The sequence below is a fragment of the Schistocerca nitens genome, chromosome 7 (assembly GCF_023898315.1).
Source record: "Schistocerca nitens isolate TAMUIC-IGC-003100 chromosome 7, iqSchNite1.1, whole genome shotgun sequence".
In the NCBI taxonomy this organism is placed as follows: Eukaryota; Metazoa; Arthropoda; class Insecta; order Orthoptera; family Acrididae; genus Schistocerca; species Schistocerca nitens.
This window is the reverse complement of record NC_064620.1, coordinates 337,587,087-337,614,178: the sequence shown is the minus strand read 5'-3', so window position 1 is coordinate 337,614,178 and position 27,092 is coordinate 337,587,087.

The window sequence follows — 27,092 nt, the reverse complement described above, 5'->3', positions numbered from 1 at the left end:
ACTATGCCAAAGATCTCGTCATTAGCACACCAGAGCCATAAGCTGCAGCATCCCATTGTCAAACCAATAAATATGAAGAACAATAATGACAATTCCTGGATGAAGTAGTACATGAAATAAGAAACAGCATTCAAACTACCTTTTGAGCACTAGGTCTTTTTCTTGAAAAATTCACACATTCACACACACACACACACACTCTTCCATGGCCATGGCAAGACTTAAGTCTTGGCATAGCCACAGAAGTGTGCGTTTGGGTGTTGGTATGGTTGTGCGTGTGTGAGTGTGTCTACTTTTGCAAGCAAAAGAGCTAGTGCTTGAAAGCAAGTGTTAATGCTGTTTTCTGTTACGTATTTCTGTGCTCTCCGCATCAGTCGGCTATGGGTGAGTGCTTGCCTTTCAGTTATTTTACATACTGCAAGAAATATGAAGAATATATAGAAATAAATTTTATATAGTGTCAAACCAGAGTAGCAGACTGACAGCAGATCGAATGTTCACATATATTTGTAGAGGTATCTAGAACTAACAATTGCCACCTACACCAGAAATCTTTCAGCAGGTTGTATCGATGCTTACTTTGGCACTGTTGTTGTTTTTGTGGTCTTCAGTCCTAAGACTGGTTTGATGCAGCTCTCCATGCTACTCTATCCTGTCCAAGCTTCTTCATCTCCCAATACTTACTGCAACCTACATCCTTCTGAATCTGCTTAATGTATTCATCTCTTGGTCTCCCTCTACGATTTTTACCCTCCACACTGCCCTCCAATGCTAAATTTGTGATCCCTTGATGCCTCAGAACATGCCCTACCAACCGGTCCCTTCTTCTTGTCAAGTTGTGCCACAACCTCCTCTTCTCCCCTATTCTATTCAATACCTCCTCATTAGTTACGTGATCTACCCATCTAATCTTCAGCATTCTTCTGTAGCACCACATTTCAAAAGCTTCTATTCTCTACCTGTCCAAACTATTTATCGTCCATGTTTCACTTCCATACATGGCTACACTCCATACAAATACTTTCAGAAATGACTTCCTGACACTTAAATCTATACTCGATGTTAACAAATTCCTCTTCTTCAAAAACGCTTTCCTTGCCATTGTCAGTCTACATTTTATATCCTCTCTACTTCGACCACCATCAGTTATTTTGCTCCCCAAATAGCAAAACTCCTTTACTACTTTAAGTGTCTCATTTCCTACTCTAATTCCTTCAGCATCACCCGACTTAATTCGACTACATTCCATTATCCTCATTTTGCTTTTGTTGATGTTCATCTTATAACCTCCTTTCAAGACACTGTCCATTCCGTTCATCTGCTCTTCCAAGTCCTTTGCTGTCTCTGACAGAATTACAATGTCATCGGCGAACCTCAAGTTTTTATTTCTTCTCCATGGATTTTAATACCTACTCCAAATTTTTCTTTTGTTTCCTTTACTGCTTGCTCAATATACAGATTGAATAACATCGGGGATAGGCTACAACCCTGTCTCACTCCCTTCCCAACCACTGCTTCCCTTCCATGCCCCTTGACTCTTATAACTGCCTTCTGGTTTCTGTACAAATTGTAAATAGACTTTTGCTCCCTGTATTTTACCCCTGCCACCTTTGTAATTTGAAAGAGGGTATTCCAGTCAAGATTGTCAGAAGCTTTCTCTAAGTCTACAAATGCTAGAAATGTAGGTTTGCCTTTCCTTAATCTTTATTCTAAGATAAGGCGTAAAGTCAGTATTGCCTCACGTGTTCCAACATTTCTACAGAATCCAAACTGATCTTCCCCGAGGTCGACTTCTACCAGTTTTTCCATTCATCTATAAAGAATTCGTGTTAGTATTTTGCAGCCGTGACTTATTAAACTGATAGTTCGGTAATTTTCACATCTGTCAACACCTGCTTTCTTTGGGATTGGAATTATTATGTTCTTCTTGAAGCCTGAGGGTATTTCGCCTGTCTCATACATCTTGCTCACCAGATGGTAGAGTTTTGTCAGGACTGGCTCTCCCAAGGCCGTCAGTAGTTCTAATGGAATGTTGTCTACTCCCGGGGCCTTGTTTCGAATCAGGTCTTTCAGTGCTCTATCAAACTCTTCACGCAGTATCATATCTGCCAATTCATCTTCATCTACATCCTCTTCCATTTCCATAATATTGTCCTCAAGAACATCACCCCTGTATAGACCCTCTATATATTCCTTCCACCTTTCTGCTTTCCCTTCTTTGCTTTGAACTGGGTTTCCATCTGAACTCTTGATATTCATACAAGTGGTTCTCTTTTCTCCAAAGGTGTCTTTAATTTTCCTGTACGCAGTATCTATCTTACCCCTAGTGAGATAAGGCTCTACATCCTTACATTTGTCCTCTAGCCATCCCTGCTTAGCAGTTTTGCAGTTCCTGTCGATATCATTTTTGAGACGTTTGTATTCCTTTTTGCCAGCTTCATTTACTGCATTTTTATATTTTCTCCTTTCATCAATTAAATTCAATATTTCTTCTGTTACCCAAGGATTTCTACCAGCCCTTGTCTTTTTACCTACTTGATTGTCTGCTGCCTTCACTACTTCATCCCTCAGAGTTACCCATTCTTCTTCTACTGTATTTGTTTCACCCATTCCTGTCAATTGTTCCCTTATGCTCTCCCTGAAACTCTCTACAACAACTGGTTTAGTCAGTTTAACAAGGTCCCATCTCCTTAAATTCCCACCTTTTTGTAGTTTCTTCAGTTTTAATCTACAGTTCATAATCAATAGATTGTGGTCAGAGTCCACATCTGCCCCTGGAAATGTCTTACAATTTAAAACCTGGTTCCTAAATCTCTGTCTTACCATTATATATCTGTCTGATACCTTTTAGTATCTCCAGGGTTCTTCCATGTATACAACCTTCTTTCATCATTCTTGAACCAAGTGTTAGCTATGATTAATTTATGCTCTGTGCAAAATTCTACCAGATGGCTTCCTCTTTCATTTCTTACCCCCAATCCATATTCACCTACTATGTTTCCTTCTCTCCCTTTTCCTACTTTCGAATTCCAGTCACCCATGAGTATTAAATTTTCGTCTCCCTTCACTATCTGAATAATTTCTTTTATTTCATCATACATTTCTTCAATTTCTTCGTCATCTGCAGAGCTAGTCGGCATATAAACTTGTAATACTGTGGTAGGCGTGGGCTTCGTATCTATCTTGGCCACAATAATGTGTTCACTATGCTGTTTGTAGTAGCTTACCCGCATTCCTATTTTCCTATTCATTATTAAACCTACTCCTGCATACCCCTATTTGATTTTGTGTTTATAACCCTGTAGTCTCCTGACCAGAAGTCTTGTTCCTCCTGCCACCGAACTTCACTAATTCCCACCATATCTAACTTTAACCTATCCATTTCCCTTTTTAAATTTTCTAACCTACCTGCCCGATTAAGGGATCTGACATTGCACGCTCCGATCTGTAGAACGCCAGTTTTCTTTCTCCTGATAACGACGTCCTCTTAAGTAGTCCCCGCCCGGAGATCCGAATGGGGGATTATTTTACCTCCGGAATATTTTACCCAAGAGGACGCCATCATCGTTTAATCATACAGTAAAGCTGCATGCCCTCGGGAAAAACTACGGCTGTAGTTTCCCCTTGCTTTCAGCCATTTGCAGTACCAGCACAGCAAGGCCGTTTTGGTTAGTGTTACAAGGCCAGATCAGTCAGCCATCCAGACTGTTGCCCCTGCAACTACTGAAAAGGCTGCTGCCCCTCTTCAGGAACCACATGTTTGTCTGATCGTTCAACAGATACCCCTCCGTTGTAGTTGCACCTACGGTACGGCTATCTGTTTCGCTGAGGCACGCAAGCCTCCCCACCAACGGCAAGGTCCATGGTTCATGGGGGGAAGTGCAAAATGGCTAAGTAGGGATGGCTAGAGGACAAATGTAAGGATGTAGATGCTTATCTCACTAGGGGTAAGATAGATACTGCCTACAGGAAAATTAAAGACACCTTTGGAGAAAAGAGAACCACTTGTATGAATATCAAGAGCTCAGATGGAAACCCAGTTCTAAGCAAAGAATGGAAAGCAGAAAGGTGGAAGGAATATATAGAGGGTCTATACAAGGGCGATGTACTTGAGGACAATATTATGGAAATGGAAGAGGATGTATATGAAGATGAATTGGGAGATATGATACTGCGTGAAGAGTTTGACAGAGCACTGAAAGACCTGAATCGAAACAAGGCCCCGGGAGTACACAACATTCCATTAGAACTACTGACGGCCTTGGGAGAGCCAGTCCTGACAAAACTATACTCTACCATCTGGTGAGCAAGATGTAGGAGACAGGCGAAATACCCTCAGGCTTCAAGAAGAATATAATAATTCCAATCCCAAAGAAAGCAGGTGTTGACAGATGTGACCGAACTATCAGTTTAATAAGTCATGGCTGCAAAATACTAACACGAATTCCTTACAGACGAATGGAAAAACTAGTAGAAGCCGACCTCGGGGAAGATCAGTTTGGATTCTGTAGAAATGTTGGAACACGTGAGGCAATACTGACCCTACGACTTATCTTAGAAGCTAGATTAAGGAAAGGCAAACCTACATTTCTAGCATTTGTAGACTTAGAGAAAGCTTCTGACAATCTTGACTGGAATACTCTCTTTCAAATTCTGAAGGTGGCAGGGGTAAAATACAGGGTGCGAAAAGCTATTTACAATTTGTACAGAAACCAGATGGCAGTTATAAGAGTCGAGCGGCATGGAAGGGAAGCAGTGGTTGGGAAGGGAGTGAGACAGGGTTGTAGCCTCTCCCCGATGTTATTCAATCTCTATATTGAGCAAGCAGTGAAGGAAACAAAAGAAAAATTCAGAGTAGGTATTATAATCCATGGAGACGAAATAAAAACTTTGAGGTTCGCCGATGACATTGTAATTCTGTCAGAGACAGCAAAGGACTTGGAACAGCAGATGAACGGATTGGGCAGTGTCTTGAAAGGAGGGTATAAGATGAACATCAACAAAAGCAAAACGAGGATAATGGAATGTAGTCGAATTAAGTCGGGTGATGCTGAAGGAATTAGATTAGGAAATGAGACACTTAAAGTAGTAAAGGAGTTTTGCTATTTGGGGAGCAAAATAACTGATGACGCTCGAAGTAGAGAGGATATAAAATGTAGACTGGCAATGGCAAGGAAAACGTTTCTGTAGAAGAGAAATTTGTTAACATTTAGTATACATTTAAGTGTCAGGAAGTCATTTCTGAAAGTATTTGTATGGAGTGTAGCCATATTTGGAAGTGAAACATGGACGATAAATAGTTTTGACAAGAAGAGAATAGAAGCTTTTGAAATGTGGTGCTACAGAAGAATGCTGAAGATGAGATGGGTAAATCACATAACTAATGAGGAAGTACTGAATAGGATTGGGGGGAAGAGAAGTTTGTGGCACAACTTGATTAGAAGAAGGGATCGGTTGGTAGGACATGTTCTGAGGCATCAAGGGATCACCAATTTAGTATTGGAGGGCAGCGTGGAGGATAAAAATCGTAGAGGGAGACCAAGAGATGAATACACTAAGCAGATTCAGAAGGATGTATGTTGCAGTAGGTACTGGGAGATGAAGAAGCTTGCACAGGATAGAGTAGCTTGGAGGGCTGCATCAAACCAGTCTCAGGACTGAAGACCACAACAACAACAACCACACTGTTAATTGATTTCAAATGTATTACTAAACAAATTATCTTCAGAAGTACTGTATATGATTTGAAAATCTGTTAACTGCAAAACTGAGTGTATTACTGAGGTGGTGAACCCTTGAATAATTGTTGAGAATCTCAGAAAATGTATGGTGTATAAATACAGGTTGCCTTATTATGGATAAATGCAAAGTAATGCACATGATTAGGCAGCAAATTCTGGTAGCTTTATAGCAGTATTAATCTGCATGTAGAATCAGTTACTATTATCACTTAATAAATGCTCAAGTCTATAAAACTGGTCAAAAGTTATATTCTTAAATATCGCTGACAAGTTTGTTTTTCATGGCCCTTACAGAGAAATACACATTATAAAATAGCTCTGATTTTTATAATCTTTTGACTGAAAACAATTTCACAATAACAAAGAAAGTACAATATTTCCTACAAAAAATAATATTGTTCCCAGTTCTTGTTCAATTTCATAGGTTATTGACTTTGATATGAAACAGTTTGAAGCATACTCCACATATCAACCAACTACATCTAGAAACATTAAACACATACTTCACAATGGCTTTGACTACCTCTTATTGCACCACAAAATGAGGGATGTCAGGTACTAAATCCAATCCTTGTCGGAAAAAGTAGTATTCTTTGGCCCACCCAACTGCTCCAGTACTGTATGAGTGAATGATTCTGGTGCAAAACTTCTCCTAATGAACATCCCCAGCACCTCCTAGCAGAACTGAGTCAGTCATTTTCAATATTACTTACTGCATTGTCATTTCATTTACTCTTGACCAGAAACAGTGTCCCTCTCACAGAATTCTCAGTGGCCCAATACAAATATTTGTTGTTGCCCTTTCTTTAAATTCTGCTTGTAATGTGTTCACTTATACTTCTTTCCTGATTACAAACAATTTAATGTATACTTTATCCCCCTTCTCACATATCAAGTCCACCTCTGTACATACCCTCACTAAAAGGCATACTTCTCATTTCATTTTCTTTTATTCTGACTCCTACGTCCATCCTAGTCCCCTTTAATTGACCTAGTTTTGTATCCAGCCTTCCCAGAATTCAGTGTATAGCCTTGCCATTCTCATCTTTAAAGGACCCTGTACACAATCAAACAATCTGTCAAACTTTACTATGTTTGCCAAACATTTGACAGTGTATAGTGCTGTTCAATGTATATCTCAAACACAGAGCATGTGCAATGTGCTTGAGAGAAATACTGATTGCCAGAAAATTTTACAATATGGTAGATCTTATATGTGCTGATGTTTCACTACATATGTTTAATGAAAAAGAGTTTTATTACAATTTATCTACTATATCCACAACTATGAAATCTACGATGAAGAATACAAACAAAAAATCAAAATAGTACAGTTGTCACATTTTTCCTACGCATTTATTACACAGGAAGTGGTTAAAATGAAAATCTATATTATACACACAATATACAAGTGTACGTGGGAAAAAAAAGTTCTCCAATTCTTCCACAGGCTGTATTATATATTCCCACATTGTGGCATTTTAATGAACTGTCTTCGTGGATCAAGCAGAAGAGAATAATTTTTTGTATATTCATGTCTTATTTTTCAATTTGAAGGCAAAGAACCTCTAAGTAGGATATTAAAAGTTTCAGTGTCCATTTGAAGAAAGTTGATGTTACGTTCCGAGTGTAACAATTCCTTTAACAATTTTCATGTGAATATTTCTCTCTCCTTTTAAAACGTTCTCTGGACAAGCGTCTTGGTTTCTTCTTCGTCTTCTTCTTTAAACACGGTGCCAGTGTCAATTTTGGGAATGCTTTATCTGTGTTAATAACCGTTCTTACCAGTGTCGAAATACAGCATACACGAACAACATCTGATAAAAAAATGAGGTTAAATTGGATTATGTACAGGCTTGTCTGAGACACCTGTCGATAGATAAGAGCAAATATGACTAATAAGACTGATTGTGTACAGAGCCTAAAGATCACAAGTCAGCACTTTTTGTTGATGTATAACTTACTTCATTGCTTCTGTGCGATAAGTAAGGACCTTTTTTCAGCATCAGAAAGACTGCAGAAAGTTACAAAAAAAAATTTTAACGGGAGTGAGCAGTTTGGATTCTAGGGCATTTACTGACAACAATATCTACAGTATAGACAACAATATCTACAGTATAGTTTTTGGATGACTTTTATCATGAACAGAACTTGCATTCTATGACAATAAACTTATGTAATTATGGCCACACAAGTTTACACTAGGTATTTCATTAATGAAACATGTGTATTAGATTAAGTCACACACCCATCAGTCTGACTTTCACTGAAAGAAATTCTGTTATGCTAAGTGAGCAACTTACACTGAAATTTATAATACCTTCATGTGAATCTAGTTAGACACAATTACCAAATTTGGGTATTGAAACTGTACTTACTGTTATATGCCCAATCCCACCACCCTGTGAACTACGTCGAAACCACAGCAACTTTTCCTCAACATCATAAAAATGTAAAATATTTCCTGAGGCAAACAGTAGTGTTTTATAATCAACAGCACATAAATTGAAGTACTTTTTACATTCATATCCAAATGAATGACTACAATTTTAGTTAAGGAAAAAAGGTTTGTTTAATGAAAAACAATATATTTAAAGAAAAGGTTCAGCACACACGCGCGCGCACGCACACACACACACACACACACACACACACACACACACACACACACACACACGGAGTTTCAATGAATCGCACAATGCACAGCATTGTCCCTAGAGCTGATCATGGCCATTTGGTCCCAAGTCGAGTGGAAGGACTGAACCTGGGACTTCAGAGGTTCTGTGAAAAGCTAAGCTGTGACTTCCTTGACTTGCGCCATACGGTTGAGAGCTGTACAGTCACCCTAAATGGGTCAGGTGTGCACTACACATCAAAGGATGATACTCAGGTAGCTGACTATGTGTGAGGGGCACAAAAGAGTGTTTTAGATTACACAACTCTACAACCGATCCAAATAACGATAGGTGTAAGAAATCCAGAATTGTCAATGTAAGATCGAAACAAATGTCTCCCATAAGCGAGAGTATTAAAATCCCAATGGTAAAGCACCAAAGCATTTTCAAGAAAGTCCAAGAGTCTGAAGCACTCATGAAAAGCAATGGAGCTCACATAATACTAGGTACAGAAAGCTGGTTGAAATCTGAAATTGATGGCACTGAGACTCTTGTGGAAAATTTACATGAATACCGAAAGGATAGGCAAATGGAAAGTGGAGGTGATGTATTTGTCGCAGTAGACAAGAAACTCAAATTCATCAAAATAGAAACAGAAGCTGCATGTGAGATTATTTGTGCAAGACTCAGTATCAGGGGTGGGCATAAAATCATAACTGGATCCTTCTATCAGCCGCCAGACTCATCTTCTGACGTAATCAAAACTTTAGAGAAAACCTCAGTTCACTTGTATATAAATTCCCCAATCATACTGTAATCAATGGGGGAGACTTTAATCATGCAACAATTAAATTACTGTTTTGTTAGTGGTGAGCATGATAAGACATAATGTGAAATATTACTAAATACCTTCTCTTAAAATTACCTAGAACAGATAGTCAGGAACCCTATTCATGATGGAAATGTAAGGGGCGTTCAAAAATAAACGGGCTGGAGGCATGATTACAGAAACCAGTACCTGTATGTTAGAAGTATTAACCCTGGCTGTTGAGACACTTGTCCCACTGTGACACAAGGCGGTGAATGGCTGTCTCACAAAATTCCCGGGGCTGCAATGTTAACCAGTACCGCACATACAGCTGGACGCCATCGTCAGAGGTGAATCATTTGCCCCTCAGAATCTTTTTAAGGGGACCAAATATGGTGTAACCACAGGGAGAGAGATCTGGACTGTATGGAGAATGACTGTGAACCTCCCATTTGAATTTATGCAGGAGTGCCATGACTGTGTTGGCCGTATGAGGCTTTGCATTGTTGTGGAGCAGAATGACCCCGTGCGTGAGATTGCCTGGCCGTTTTGATTTGATCGCTTGGTGACAGCTGGTCAAGGTTTGCAAGTAATGCTGGGCAATCACTGTTGTCCCGTGCTACAGGAAGTGAATCACAAGGGGGCCATCTTGTTCAAAGAAGAACATCAGCATAACCTTTCCTGCACTCATGTGGATGGCCTTGGCTTTTTTTGGTGGATACTTCCACTGGAAGCTTTGTTGTTTTGATTCTGGTTCGAAGTGATGACATCATGACTCACCTCCAGCCACCACTCGTCCCAGGAACGAATTCCCTTCCCGAGCATAGCGCTGCAGGTGAGCAAGACAGTTGGCTGTTCGACATGTTTCCTGCACACTTTGCACATGTGCATTCGTTCCTTTATGATGGTGTGAACACTTCCGACACTCATTCCGACCACGGCGGCTATGGCTTTCACTGACACTCAGCAGTCCTGGGTAATGAGTGCATCCACCAGCTGGACAATGCCATCGGTAATGCAGTGTGGTGCTCCAGACCGTGCATCATCGGCTAACAACACCCATCCTTCCCTGAAGTGCTTGTGCCATGCCTTGACCCTTCAAGGGACATGCAGTGTTCGCCGTACACTTGTGACATTCATCAATGAATGTCCATTCCTTCTACTCCTTCCGCTGTCGGAAATCGAACAACACCTCTTTGCTCTTCTTTTGATGCCTCCCTGTCACAGTTTGCAATGCGAATGGCAGTGTTGGACGATTCATGCATGCTGCTGCTAGCTCTGTATAGTCACATGAGGTGCACGTGTGCCCTCTAGCGATAAGCTGTGAAATTCCAAGCTCTGGTCGGGACCACACATCGTTAAACACACCACAATATTACCCTCCTGCCACCAGTTTGCACATTCCAGACTCGGGATCGTTCCTTTTTGAATGCCCCTCATATATTGGCTTTAATGGCAACAAACAGATCTGACCTCTTTCAGGATGTCCACGTCAAAACTGAAATCAGTGACAATGACGCAGCTGCGACGACAATGATTACCAAAGTGGAAAGGACAACTGAAACATGCAGAAAGATATACATGTTCAGTAAACTAGATTTAAAAAAGTCAGAAGTGTCATATCTCCACGAGAAACTTGAAACTTTCAGTGCAGGGCAGAAGCATGTACAGAAACTGTGGTTCAAGATTAAAAGAGTAGTTGGACATATACTGGATAGATATGTACCCAGTATAACAGTTCACAATGGGAGGGAACCTCCATTGGGTACAGTAACTGTAGAGAAACTTCTACAGAAACAGATATTACTTCATAGTAGGTGTATTACGGAGCGTAGGGCTATAGACAGAGAGATACCGAATGAAATGTGTTTGGCTGTCAAGAGAGCAATGTGTGATGCCTTCAATGACTACTGTAGCAAAATACTTTTAAATGATATTTCACAGAGCTTAAAGAAATTCTGGTCACATGCAAAGAGTGCTGTTAGTGACACCAAAGTTCCATTTCCTAGGGAATGAGACAGGAACTGAAATTAAGGGTAGCAAAGAAAAAGCTGAAATGCTTAACTCCTTTTTCAAATGTTTCCTTACGAAGGAAAGCCCTGGAGAACTGTCCCAATTTAATCTTCGTACCACTGAAAATATGAATGGAATAAGTATTAGTGTCAGTGGTGTAGAGAAACAGATGATATTAAAACAGAACAAAGCTCCAAGGCCCGATGAAATCCCTGTTAGATTCTATACTGAATTTGCAGCTGAGTTAGTCTCTCTTCTAACTATAATCAATCATAGACCCATTAAACAAAAAACCATGCTCAGCTCTTGGAAAGAAGCACATGTCACACCCATCTATAAGATGGGCAGTAGAGTGATTCACAATACTACCATCCGATATCACTGAAATCTATTTGTTGTAGAATCTTAGAACATATTTTGAGTTCAAAAATAATGAGGTATCTTGAACAGAATGACCTTCTCAATGCCAACCAGTATGGATTCCAAAAACATCAGTCATATGAAACCTAACTTGCACTTTTCTCACATGACATACTGAAAGCTTTGAATCAAGGCAGTTAGGTACATGCAGCATTTCTCAATTTCCAAAAAGCATCTGACTCAAAATCACACCTACGCTTATCGTCAAAAGTATGATCATATCGGGTACCAAGTGAAATTTGTGACCAATTGGAGGACATTTTGGTAGGGAGGGAGCAGCGTGTTATCTTGGATGGAGAGTCAACATCAGACATAGAAGTAACTTCACATGTGCCCCAGGGAAGTGTATTGGGACCCTTGCGGTTTATGTTATATATAATGATCTTGCAGACATTATTAATAGTAACCTCAGGCTTTTTGCAGATGACAGAGCTATTTCTAGTGCAATACTATCTGCAGAAAGATGCACAAATATTCAATTAGATATTGATAAAATCTCAAAGTGGTGCAAGAGATTTAAATTTACAGTCATCTATAATGAAGTGCTATCTGACAGAAGCTTCATAAACATTCAGTCAGATGTTGATAAGATTTCACAATGGTGCAAAGACTGGCAACTTGCTTTAAATGTTCATAAATATAAAACTATGCACTTTCAAAATGAAAAAACGTAGTATCCTATGCCTATAATATCAATGAGCCACTGTTTGAATCAGCCAGCTCATACAAATACCTCAGTGTAACACTCTGTAGGGATATGAAATGGAATGATCACATAGCTTCAGTCATGGGTAAAGCAGGTGGTAGACTCTGGTTTACTGGTACAGTACTGGGGAAGTGGAATCAGTCTACAAAGGAGATTGCTTATAAATCATTCATGTAATCGGTTCTAGAATATTGCTCAAGTGTGTGGGACCCGTACAAAATATGACTAACAGGGGACATTGAACTTGTATAGAGAAGGGAAGCATGAATGGTCACGTGGTCACATGTTTTTTTGGGAGAGAGTCACAGAAATACTGAAGGAACTGAATTGGAAAACTCTTGAAGATACAAGTAAAGTATTCCGAGAAAGTATATTAAGAAAGTTTCAAGAACCAGCCTTAAGTGATGACTCTAGGAACATAATACAATCCCCTACATTATGCTCACATAGGAATCATGACAATAACATCAGAATAATCAATGCATGCACAGAGGCATTCAAACAATCCTTCTTACCACATTCCATACCTGAATGGAATGGGAAGAAAACCTAATAACTGGTACAAAGTGACATACCCTCTGCCATGCACCTCACAATGGTTTGCGGAGTGTAGATATAGATGTATATATTGTAAAACTTTAATGATGCTCATTACCAGACACACAAAACTAATGGCATAATTCATATATTAGGCCTTATAGAAATAAGAGAAATACTCTCCTTTTCAGCACAGTAAAGCTATTTATCAAGAACATGAAACAGCAAAATACAATGGAAAAATCACTTACTTAAGTATAAAATCAGGAAAGCAGAAAGGTGGAATGAGTATACAAAGGATCTATACAAGGGTGATGTACTTGAGGACAATATTATGGAAATGGAAGAAGACGTAGATGAAGATGCTGCCTGAAGAGTTTGACAGAGCACTGAAAGACCTAAGTCGAAACAAGGCCCCAGGAGGAGACAACATTCCATTAGAACTACTGATAGCCTTGGGAGAGCCAGCCCTGACAAAATTCTACCATCTGGTGAGCAAGATGTATGAGACAGGCTCTTAGAAGATAGATTAAGGAAAGGCAAACCTACGTTTTTAGCATTTGTAGACTTAGAGCTAGTTTTGACAATGTTGACTGGAATACTCTCTCTCAAATTCTGAAGGTGGCAGGGGTCAAATACAGGGAGCAAAAGGCTATTTACAATTTGTACAGAAACCAGATGGCAGTTATAAGAGTCGAGGGGCATCAAAGGGAAGCAGTGGTTGGGAAGGAAGCGAGACAGGGTTGTAGCCTATCCCCAATGTTATTCAATCTGTATATTGAGCAAGCAGTAAAGGAAACAAGAGAAAAATTTCTGTCAGAAACAGCAAAGGACCTGGAAGAGCAGTTGAACAGAATGGACAGTGTCTTGAAAGGAGACGAACATCAAGACAAGGATAATGGACTGTAGTCGAATTAAATCGGGTGATGCTTAGGGAATTAGATTAGGAAATGAAGACACTTAAAATAGTAGATGAGTTCTGCTATTTGGAGAGCAAAATAATTGATGATGGTCAAAGTAGAGAGGACATAAAATGTAGACTGGCAATGGCAAGGAAAGCGTTTCTGAGGAAGAGAAATTTGTTAACATCGAGTATAGATTTAAGTGTCAGGAAGTCGTTTCTGAAAGTATTTGTATGGAGTGTAGCCATGTATGGAAGTGAAACATGGACGATAAATAGTTTAGACAAGAAGAGAATAGAAGCCTTCGAAATGTGGTGCTACAGAAGAATGCTGAAGATTAGATGGATAGATCACATAACTAATGAGGAGGTACTGAACAGAATAGGGAGAAGATAAATTTATGGCACAACTTGACTAGAAGAAGGGATCGGTTGGTAAGACATGTTCTGAGGCATCAAGGGATCACCAATTTAGTATTGGAGGGCAGTGCGGAGGGTAAAAATCATAGAGGGAAAGCCAAGAGAGGAATACACTAAGCAGATACAGAAGGATGTAGGTTGAAGTAGGTACTGGAAGATGAAGAAGCTTGCACAGGATAGAGTAGCATGGAGAGCTGCATCAAACCCTCTCAGGACTGAAGACGATGACGACAACAACAACATGTTAAGAGTGAAGGTGTGAAAATTAAGAGTAAGCCAAGTGATGATTTATGTGTAACCTCGCAATTCCTGTCACTCAATTCAAAGTAAAGTATTATCATATGTTATTTCTCAAGATCCAGTTGACACTACTCCCCCAAACTTAGCAGTGAAACAACCAGCTCTGTAAAATTTTAAAAGCTGTAGACTTGGTACTGATACACTGAAACCCAACACACACTTTTCTCAATGACATCCTGAAAGCCATGGATGGAGGACATCAGGTATGTGTAGTATTTCCTGACTACCGAAAAGCATTTGACTGAGTACCACACTATATGTGGTATCATCATATAGGGTATCAAGTAAAATTTGTGACTGGATTGAGGATTTCTTGATAGAGAACATCTAGCTAGTCATCTTCGATGGAAAGTCATCAACAAATACGGAAGTAACCTTTGGTGTGCCCCAGGGAAGTGTGCTGTGACCCTTACTGTTCATGTTGTATAGTAATGGTCTAGCAGAAAATGTTAACAGTAGCCTCAGACTTTCTGCAGATGACAGAGCTATCTCTAATGCAATACTAACTGCAGAAAGATCATAATAATTATGATATATTTATTCATAAGTTTGAACTCACAGATCCCAAAAAGATGAAGCTTCTTGAGGTGTGGGTGAATCAAAAATCCTCATTACTTTGAACAGTAGCTATCAGAAACTACTTCTGCATACTACATTAATAATTAATGACCATTAAACAGCTATATTTCATTTCTAGTTAAACAAACAACCTACAAACACCAAAAAAATTAAATAAAAGCCACAAAAAAGCTATTTCTTCCTTACTTTTACACACAAACTTGTATTTATTTACCACAGCTTGTTTGTATTTACATGACTAAAAATTACAACTGTTGAAAAACAGTTGTTATCTACCTCCAAAATGTGTAAACTTACTTTGTCACACAAACCCCAGCAGGGTTCTAAGGTGGGCCACAATATGTTTATCAAATAATCTTCTTTGCAGACTGCCTGCTTCTTCCCACATCTTACTGCTGAACCAATGTCTGTGCCTACTTTACCTGTGACACAATCTATGTGATCACTCCATTTCATCTCACTGGAACACTACAAACTCTACTGAACAATTATAAACAGACACCACGAACATGGATTAACCAAATCCTCACAGTAGTATGTAATTATCAGAAACATTACTTTCACGGGCACTACTGTTCCAAGCTATGCCTCGAACAACATGATGCCCCAACCACAGGTGCAAGGCGAGCATCACACCCAGGCACCGGCTCCAGCAGGCATCATAGGCTCAAACCATGATTAAGCTGATTATTAATTTGTACTCAGTGCTACTACAGTATATTACTAATTTTATTTCAATATAAACATTCACCATTGTTCTTTCAGACACTCTGAAAATAGCATCACAAGCAAACCATGAATTAGGCAGATTTGGAGCTGAATCTGCATTAGGGAAACAATCAGTAATGCTAAATTGTTAAGTTAGGAGGCTCAGTTCAAGACAAAATTTTTCGCATTGATGTATCATAGGGAAAAATTATATATCAAATTACAGATGAGCTGGTAACAGATTCAGAAATGTATTTCAGAATAAAATTTTCCTGTTACTTGCTGGATACCACAAAAACAAAAAGACTGAACAATTTATCTCTGCTTAGTATAGATCAGGATATCCACACCAAAATTAAGGACATTCTAAAAAAAATTGCGAGTACCAAAGACCAGAATGTAACTTTTCTGTAAAAATTTTGGTATTTTTAAAACTGAGTACTAACTTTGTTTTAGCATTGCATTTATATAACAAATGAAGTCCCTACAAAAGCTATATTGTGGAAATAAAAAAAATTAATATTCCAATAAATATATACCAATGACACAACTATAATGGTGACACAACATAAACACTCACACTTGGATAATTGCAATTGACAAGAAGACATTACACAATTCTTTCTTTCTTTTCATTGCCCTTTATCCAGCCAGTACTGGTGTGAAACGGTTTGATCCATCTCCAATCTCATGAAGAGCCTACCATACCCTTATACAGGCTATTACTACAATGTCACCACTCCCAAGGGTGTTTTAAAGCTACTGCCACCACACGCATTATTAAATCGAAATTGTCATCATACTTTTCTTTCTGTTAATGTTCCTCCTGGCATCCATTCTGGGCCCGGTTACTCGAAGCACTTAGGTCCATTACCTTCAGGCCTGGAGCAGTCCCTCGCGACGGCTATTTTATGCTTCAGTTTATGCTATTGAGATTATTAACGCTCGTAAAGCTGCATTGAGCCTATAGAAATTTCTGCTAGTCAATATGCCACCGCGTTGCTGTGTAAAATTTACACTACAAACCCGGAAAAAATTGCTTCACAAAAGCCACAATAATTACAGAAATGAACCTGATTGTTGAAACCAGCTACCAAAACTGCTTTAAGTGAAATTACCATCGCCCCTTTAATGACAAAAAAAACCATGGCCCAAATAGCTCAGCTGACATTATCTCCAGTAAGCAATCCTTACTACTCAATTAAATAATTGGATGCCTGTCACTATTTATGATACTGCGAAATGCGACATCATTTACATCCCGTGCTGTCTTGTTACTATTTATGATACTTTCAACGCTATTCACGTCATGGTAATTTAGTAAAAGTAACTATTTATGTAAAATTAACTGAGGCAATGACAAGAGTACAAACATGTGGTTAAAAATTCTCTTCCGTGTATTAAACTCAAATAGTACAGATACCAATCCATGGATTTACAATACTGCTAAGTACTGTGCCTGAAAGCGGTGTACATTGTACGTGTCTTCCACGAAGCTTTTCCTTTACATATGGGTTACGGATAGCAACCTAAATAGGATTTAGGCTCTTCTTTCACGCAAATTAAACAGCATCCGATGCTACTCGCTCGAAAACCTTGGCGTAGCTCGCAAATTCTGCCGTTTTCTTTCAAACATCAGTACCTTCACGTCTCTGGAAGACTTTTCCTGTTTTACATATAACTGGAAGATAAAGGGGAAAGAAGCGCTTAAAAACCTATGAAAGTTGCTATACTTGATCTATATGTAAAGTGGTGACTACATGAAGTTCTTCCTAACCTGTCACTTCCCCAACATACTGACACGCACATTTAGAGCAGAATCCGACACTACGCCTTGAAAGTCCATGTGGTAAAGTGAATTCTGTAATGAAATGTAATTCTCATGTGAATGTGTTGCAGCTAGTTTATTTCATTAAGTAACTTTAATGGAACAAGCACTGAATTTATCTTCAAAAATTGACTGCCTTATCCTTCTGCAAATTTGATCGATATAAGGAGTTCAAGTTCATATACTTCTATCCCCTTTTGTGTCTCTGAGGGACTTCCCCTGCTTTCGCTTACTATCGATCATTTTAACGCAAGGACCTGCAGTCGCATTTTTTTAAGGCCCGTCAACACGCAATGATATGTCTGCGCACAAGACATCTGCGCAGACAGATCGTTGCGTGTGGACGGAAGATTTGCACCAATCTGAGGTGTGTGCAAACCTGGAAGTTGGAGTTAGAGGTTTGAGCGAAACCTCTCAAATCTGTGGGTTCAAACCACATCTGCGCATACAAGTTGGAGCGTGTGGACAGGAGATCGCCGCAAATCTGGCGCGAAACAGCTGTTTGCTCAGTCTAGTGTTTGTATTTGTGCGCGCAGGGCATTGAAATGGCTGATACTCGTCAGTGTTCTCGAGAGTTTGTACGTGAATTCATTGAAATATATAGAAAACACCCATCTTTGTGGAAGATTAAAGTAAAGAATATAGTGACTGAGACAAAAAGACAGCGGCATATAATGCTCTAATTGAAAAATTGCGGGTATTATTTCACTCAACTCTTGTTTCGATATTGCAGTTGAAAATTTCAAATCCTTGTAGCTCCTTCCGGTTGCTAAGAATCTTAATTTTACCGCCAGCCGTTCATGAGGAGAAATTGCTCTTCTCTATACAAGTATTTTTTTTCATAATATGAGGGGTTACAAGCTTTAAGAGAAACTTATAAGTTTCGACATCCATCCGCAAATAATTTCGCCAGTCGTTAGGTTCGCCCTGCAACTCTCGTAGCAAATTTACGTAAGAAAACTGCTTTCGCTTTAGCAGCCACTGTCTACACCATTTTGACCGCTTTCTCTGTTTCCTGCGTTGGTCTGAATGTTTTTTGCAACACAAGTTGCGAACACAGACCACAACAGACTTTCTCCATTTCTATATTTCAAAAAACTGAATTAAATTTTTTACATTTACGTGGAGTGTAGTCGCTTGCCACTGATATTTCTTTTCTACACCTACAAAGGGCGGGCGAGTAGTAGATTGGGATTTGTGTCGTGTGAACACACCACATTTGCAGCGATCTTTTGCATGTACAGACATCTGCGCCGATGTCTGCGCAGACAGATCGTTGCGTGTGGACCGGGCTTTAGAAGTAATTACAATCCTACAACTTATTCCCCTCAAACATACGTTACGAAATAAACAAGCTGCAATACACTCACATGAAAACTCCAATTACTTAGATAATTCAGTAACAAAAGTTAATTGTAAAAGTTGGAAAAATGTATTTTAAACGTGTACTACCACAATCAACTTCACACAGCCCGAGTTACAAGAGAGGCAACGCTGTGGAAATGACCTACAACCTATGCAATACGGTTTGTGAGCGATTTGATTTGGATGTTTGTGAGATGTGCAATATCTGGTAAGCTATGTCCCTAGACATCCAAAGACTGCTTGCTGACTTACCAGTATAGGCACGTTTCCTTACTGTTATGTTGTTATAGAAACAATATTTTAAAGACAGCGTGAGGATGTGAAGTCATACAAGAAACTGCCTAGATATAACAAATTACTAAAAAGGGCTATGTTATTTTTAGTGAATTTGTCTCATTAATAATTAAATAAACCTATTCGGGTGCCAGACAAATACTTCGCAATGGTGATAAGAGCTATGCCATAAAAATTCTGGTTATCAACACATAGAGAAATCCTCAGAACAATACTGCAGGAAGCATGGATAATTTCAACAGATCTATAGTCAATACAAAGCACTTTGAAGAGAGGGCATAAACACAATTCATACTGCTAAAAATTTGGAATGGAACTGGCAGAGGTATCCATGAGCTCGATTATAATAAAGTGAAGGCCTTAATCAAAGAATCTTCCCCAGTCTATCACATTATTCAATAAATCAACTAAATCTGAGTCCAAGAAAGATCCCAATGAAAGATGACGGAGACAAGAGAAAGATCTTCATCGAGGAAATGTAGAATGGCAAGCAGAAAACGTGATGAAAACATTTACAAATGTATGTACATATGACTGCTGGAAATGACAAGTGGTACCACACTGTAATAAACCATTTATTATGTTTTTTTGGTGTTATCAGTGGCAGGAATCAGTATATTCACACTGTTGTATAGGTTGACAACTAAGCATATCAGATTCCAACTTTTACATGATTGTTTCTTTGATTATGAAACTATGGTGATGATCAGAATGAAGTACGATAATACAGAACAAAGTAAGCATTGAACCAATTTCTAAGAACACTATACAAAACTTTATCCTACCTCAAACCTTTTAAAACAATCTTCCATTTAGAAAAAAAAAAAAAAGATAAATTATTTTTCTCCAGAGATTATGCTGAAGATGCTGGATATCCAGATATTCTATACACTTCGCTACTATGTATTAGCTCAGTCTAAATGCTGGTCACACTGTTTCCAACTCTGTTTTCATGCTGGAAGCACTGTTACAAGACATTCCCCTCTTTGGTTCGGGTAAACAACTTTCTGGTCTATAGATCTTAATTTCACCCCTAAAACTCAATTAACAAAATTACCAATTTCTTTACATTATTTAGTATAAAATAACATTACCCCTTTAATAAAACTTAACTTATCTGTATCTACTTAGAAAATTTCGAAATTACACCTAGTGTTTCAATACAGGTTCTCTAAGAAAACCTTGTCCAAGACCAAAGTTGCCCCAGATTCAATTAAACAAACTTACACATGGCGCAAAACCACAAATGGAGACAAATTTAAGACTGTGGCTAAGGATTTGATTCCAAGATTGCTTAAGAAGATAATGACAGAATATCTTCAAGGTAAAGAAGAAAACATAATTTTATGTTCTAGAGGCAGTGGCATCTACAATTAGGAAAGGATATTTCTCTGTTTTGTAACTGCCTGACTCATTCTTTTATGATTTCATAAATTTACTTCCCCTGTTTTTGTTGCACTCCTATGTATAACGTTTTCATTCAAAAATATTCAGTAAAGTACCAGTACATAATTTTAACTGGCTTCAGGGTTGCTTCTTCACTGTCATGGAATACATTGCACCAGCCAAAATGCAGTCCACTTTGAACACTGTTCTTGAACACAGGGTGAGGTGGTTGATATTGCAAGCAGCTAAAAATCATCCTGACTACTGTCAAAGAATTGGCAGCTGCTGTGAATGGGTGTGTTGAAAGAGCTTCCAAGGGTAATGTACCTGTCATACCGAAACCTAAGGTACCTCAAGTGCTTTCCTCTCCTGTGGAGTCTGTCTCCTCTGAAGAAAGTACAGGATCTGTCATTACTCAACCACTTGACTGCAAGTGGCGTTTCAGCGATAAATCTAGGTGTCCTGTAAAAGGAGAACAGGGAGCAGGGAGGACTCAGGGTGTTATACCGATCCCCATAACCAACAAATTCGAGGTGCTGTCTTTCACTTCACCTGTTTTGAGGAAACCTGTTTTGTCCTCTGTTAACACTAGGCAAACGTGAAAGGGTAGGGGTCTACTAATCGTTGGTATTCAAACATATAGCCAATTACAGTAACACTTAGAGAAATGGCAGCAAGGGACAGGTAAGGACACTAGGGGCACTCAGTTTATATTCCTGTGGGCCTCGTTCAACATAATATCGGCAGCCATTGAGGGAACAGGGTGCAGCCAACTGCAAATTGTGGCGCATTGGAACAAATGACGCCTGTCGCCTGGGATCCGAGGTCACACATGGGTCATTCCATAAACTGGTAGAGATGCTTGGGTCTAAGTCAAGTGAAAGGACTGAACCAGAGATTTCGAAGGATCTGTGACAAGTTAAGCTGTGACTTACTGGACTTGCGCTGTAGGATTGAGAACTGTAGGTCCCACCACACGGGTCAGGTGTGAACTACACATCAGAGGCTGCTACCCATGTAGTTCACTGTGTGTGGGATGCACATGAAGGTTTTCTGGGTTAGGCAACTCTCCAAACATCTAGAAAACGGAAGTATTAGTGTAAGGTCGAAAGAAATGTCTTCCACAAGTGAGAGTATTAAAATTGTAGCAGATACCTGCTGAAGAATTTGCAACAAAGTGCCACAGTTCGAAGTGCTACTGAAAAGCGGTGAAATTCACATAATACTAGGTACAGACAGTTGGTTCAAACCTGAAACTGATAGCACTAATATTTTTGATAACATTTAAGTGTATATCGAAAGAAACTCAAATCAACTTAGACAGAAACTGAAGCTGCATATGAGACTTTTTGGGCAAAACTCAGTATCAGGGGTGGGTATCAATTGATAATAATTGGGTCCTTCTATCGCCCACCAGTCTCGTCTCCTTGTGTAATCGAAAAATTTAGAGAAAATCTCAGTTCACTAGGGTGCAAGTTCCCCAATCATAGTGTACTAATTGACAGAGACTTATCATCCAACAGTGAATTGGGAAAACGTCGGTTTTGTTAGTTGTGGACATGATAAGACATTCTGTGAAGCATCACTAAATACCTTCTCTGGAAACTACATAGAACAGATAATTTGGAACCCCACTCATGATGGAAATATATTGGATCTGAGGGCAACAGATAGACCTGACCTCTTTGAGGATGCCCGCACTGAAACTGGTATCAGAGATCATGACACAACTGTGACAAAAATGATTACCAAACAACAAAGGACAACTGAAACAAGCAAAAAGATATATATTTGTTCAGCAAATGAGATAAAAGATCACAAGTGTCGTATCTCCATGAGGAACTCGAAACGTTCATCACAAGGTATTAGCATGGAGTGTAACTCTAGCTCAATTTTAAAAGAATAGTGGAGCATACGCTAGATAGATATTTAACCAGAAGAACAGTTCATAATTTAAGGGAACGTCTATCATATAGAGTCACTGTAAGGAAACCTTTAAAGAAACAGAGATACCGTGTAATAAATGTAAAACAAAGCGTAGGGCTAAAGATAAAGAGCTACTGAATGCAACGTATTTCGCTGTCAAGAGAGCAAAGTGTGATACCTTCAACGACTACCGTAGAAGAATACTTTCAAATCATCTTTCACAGACTCCAAATAAATTCTGGTCATATGTAAAGGCCATTACTGGCATCAAAGTTAGTGTCCAGTCTCTAGGGAATGAAACAGGAACTGAAATTAAGGGTAGCAAAGCAAAAACCGAAATGCTTAACTCCGTTTCCAAACATTCCTTTGCAAAGGAAAACACAGGAGCATTTCCCCAGTTTAATCTTAGTAATACTGAAAAGATGAGTGAAATAAGTATGTGTCAGTAGTGTTGGAAAACAGCTGAAATCATTTAAAACTGAACAAAGCTGCAGAGCCAGATGGAATCTCTGTCACATTCTATACAGAATTTCCAGCTATGTTAGGCCCTCTTCTAAGTATAATCTATCACAGATCCCTCAACCAAAAAGTCGTGCCCAGGTCTTAGAAAAAAACACAGGAAGGGTAGTAGAAGTGATCCAAAAAACGAATGTCCAGTATCCTTGACATTGATTTGTTGTAGAATCTTAGAACACATTCTCAGCTGAAACATAATCAGGTATCTTGAACGGCATGACCTCCTCCATGGTAACCAGCATGGACTCCGAAAACATCGGTCATGTGAAATTCAACTCAGACTTTTCTCATATGACATGCTGAAAACTTTGGATCAAGGCTGTGAGGTAGATGCAGTATTTCTTGATTTAAGAAAAGCATTTCAATCAGTACCACGCCCATGGTCATTGTCAAAACTACAATCATATAAGGCATTAAGTGAAACTTGTGACTGTCTTGAGGACATTTTGCCAGGGGTATTCAGCGTATTAAATTTGATGGAAAGTCATCATTAGATGTAGAAGTGACGCCAGGTATGCCCAAAGAAAGTGTGCTTGTACCCTTTTCGTTCATGCTGTAAATTAACGACCTCATGGTCAAGTTTTATAGTAAACTCAGACTTTTGGAAATGATGCAGTTATCTATAATGACGTACTATCTGAAAAAAGATGCACAAGTATTCAGGAGAGCTCGATAAAATTTCACATTGGTGTAACGATTGGCAGCTTGTTTTAAATGTTCAGAAATGTAAAACTGTGCACTTCACAAAACGAGAAAACGTAGTGTATTATTCAAATACCTTGATGTAATATTTTGTGGGAATATGAAGAGGAGTGATCTCATAGGCTCTGTCACAAGTAAAGCAGATGGTACACTTCTGGTTATTGCTAGAATACTGGGGAAATGCAATCAGTCTACAAATGAGATAGCTTACAAATTACTCGTCCAATCCATCCTAGAATATTGCTCAAGTGTGTGTGATCCATGTCAGATAGGACTAAAAGGGGATATTGAAAGTACACAGAGAAGGGTAGCAAAAATGGACAAAGGTTTGTTTGATCCATGACAGAGAGAGATAATGAAGGAACTGAATTGGAAGTCTTTTGAAGATAGATGTAAACTATGCCAAGAAAGCCTATTAATAAAGTTGCAAGAGCCAGATTTCAATGATGACTCTAGGAATATATTACAACCCCCTCACATAGGGACTATGAGGACAAAATTAACTGCAGCAAGACAGACGGATTCAGACAATCATTCTTCCCACATTCACCATACTTGAATGGAATGGGAACAAATCCTAATGACTGGTACAATGTGGCATACCCTCTGCCATGTACTTCAGCATATAGATATGATTGTGGGTGAGCATCACATAATATTCTTACAGCACATTCTAGAGCATTTAGAGCATGCAAAATATGTCAACATATTTGCAGGGTATAGACAAAGCTGCAGAAATAGATAACTTATGCTCAATATTGAACAGCTGATCAAAAAATATTTTCCGAAAATTAAATCTGTAAATGGGCTGATGTAATCCTACAATGGGTAAACATTAACCCAGTTTGCAAAAAAATTCAACACTAAAATGATGAAGTATACACTATATACCAAAATGTACTAAAAAATCCATCACTTTTACTGCAGAATTTTTTGTGATTTTGGATGGATAATGGACGTCATAAATATTAATTTCGCAAAATCGAAAAAAGTGGGCTAAATTGGCCCAGTTTACAGGACTAAAATGACAGTTGTTTCATATTGTGCAACTTTTCCAACATTTCCTAATATGTTGTATTTCCTTTTGCTTAATTCCATGTGAATATACAGACACTAGGAATAAACTTAGTTCAGTCATGTTTCCACTTCGAATCATTGCAAATCTTGGGGAGAAACAAATCAGTATGTTGACATATTTTGCATGCTCTAAATGCTCTAGAATGTGCTGTAAGAATATTATGTGATGCTCACCCACAATCATATCTAGTAGACATTTGTTTAAGCAGTTACCATTTTGTCTACTGTTTCACAGTGTACATATTCCCTGGTGAAGCTTGTTGTAAATAATCCTCTGCAGTTCAAAAGTCTTCAGAGTTAAATAGGGGGGGCAAGAGCTTGTTTATTTATTGTGTTTCTGTGAGACAATTGAATTATCTTGGACATTGTTTAAAAACATGATCAGACCAACCTCTGTTAAAAATAAGTTCTCTTTTTCTCTACATTGGAGGTGTACACGGTTTTTCTGTCAATAAATATTAGGCCTAATACGTGTTATTCAATCATTTTATTCCACTCGAACAGTGGTAATGGAGCAGGAGTGTTATTAAAGAAAGGTAGAAAAATGCATTAGTGCTAATTATCCGATTTAGAACTAGTTTGTGTGGCAAGGGCGAAATATTTGACGATACTGACTTGAATGTTTTTGTGTGGAGTAAGAAAACGTTTTCTAAAAAAACGTTTACTGAAGCCAAGATGAGTTCATGCATCTCACAGAAAAGAATAAATGTAAGACCTTTCATGAAATATACAGAGATGATCAAAAATACACATAGCATTGATATTGTAACTGGAGTAAATTACAATGATCAAAAATACACATAGCATTGACGAACTAACTGGAGTATATCCCTATTCACACAAAATGATTCTAACAGATTCTGATTCATGGACTGTAAGTGAGCCTGCCAAGACTGAACGTGGTGAAAGTGCACCAGTTGCTGATAAAAAGACATACATAATACATAAAGATAAAATGCTAGGAAAAGTTGTACTACCATGTGCGAAGAACAGCTAATGCATTTACGAAATCTGAGAAATCCAAAAACCATACAGCAAGAACTTCAAACGCTTTACTGCCCAAAGGATAGCAAATTGCTCACAGTGCAACTATGACAGAAATTATATTCATTAAAAAATCAAGAATTTTGATTCTATGGAAAATTATCTAAAAATGATAAACAAAACTGTAGTACATCTATCAGACATTGGTGGTGAAATGGAAGAAGCTGACCTAGCAGTGACTATCACATGTGGGCTATCCGTCAAATGGGATGTAATAGTTCCTGCTTTGTGCAATTTAGCTGATAAAGGTCAACACAGAACGGTACTTTTGTTTCTTACAATTGTTAAAAGTTTGTCACGTTGCCCTGAAAAGGGGAAATTCAAAAAAGAGCCAAAGAAATTAGATTAGTATGAGTGTATCCTGTGGTACACTTACATTGAATAGTGGTAATTGGATAATGAATTCTACAGCATCACATCACAAAATTCCAAATCAAAATTATTTTTCAGCTGTTGATAAAAATATTTTAGAAGAAATCGTAAATTTTGCTCATGGCAGAAAAATGAAAGTTGCGGTGAATAGCATAAAGCATAACAAGACTGAAAATAATTAAAAATGAGGATTTGGCTAAAGTTCTTGTAGTTAAAAACATACTACTTGGGCCTGATATCGACTTTGTAATCTTATCTGTGAGGCAGTTCATTGAAAACGATATAGACGTTTACAGATAATTGTAGGCTTCCTCAGCCAGTGTCAAGGCGGTTAAATTTTCTCTGAATGTTGTGCTGTTTCACTGTATAAAATATAAAATGCTATATGTTTTATGTTTTAAACAATTGCATAATACAACACCCAGTAAAATTTTAATTTTGTACTCTTTGACATGTGACAGTTATGTGAAATCTACCATTCTGTAATACTAGTAGTTATTTTGCAATTAAAGTGTGTTTATTCTCAAGTGCTGGAGTATTCCTCCTGGGTGCTGATGGCCAGGAACCTGGATATCAGAGATATCAAAAAAATTTTCAAAGTTGTTTGGGAGCAGTATCATAGGAATAGATCTTTAAAATTTCAGCTATTTTCTGCGTTTAGCAGTCTTGGAATCCGTAGCTCGGTTTCGGTATGAGAAAAGGCGAAAAACGCTTTTTTGGTAGTTCTCTATGGAACTGACCATGAGCTAATTAAACCCCTTTGTCTTGGGAACGAGTAAAGATACTAAGAAAATTTTCAAGGTTGTTCGAGACCTGAATCTTAGGAACATATCA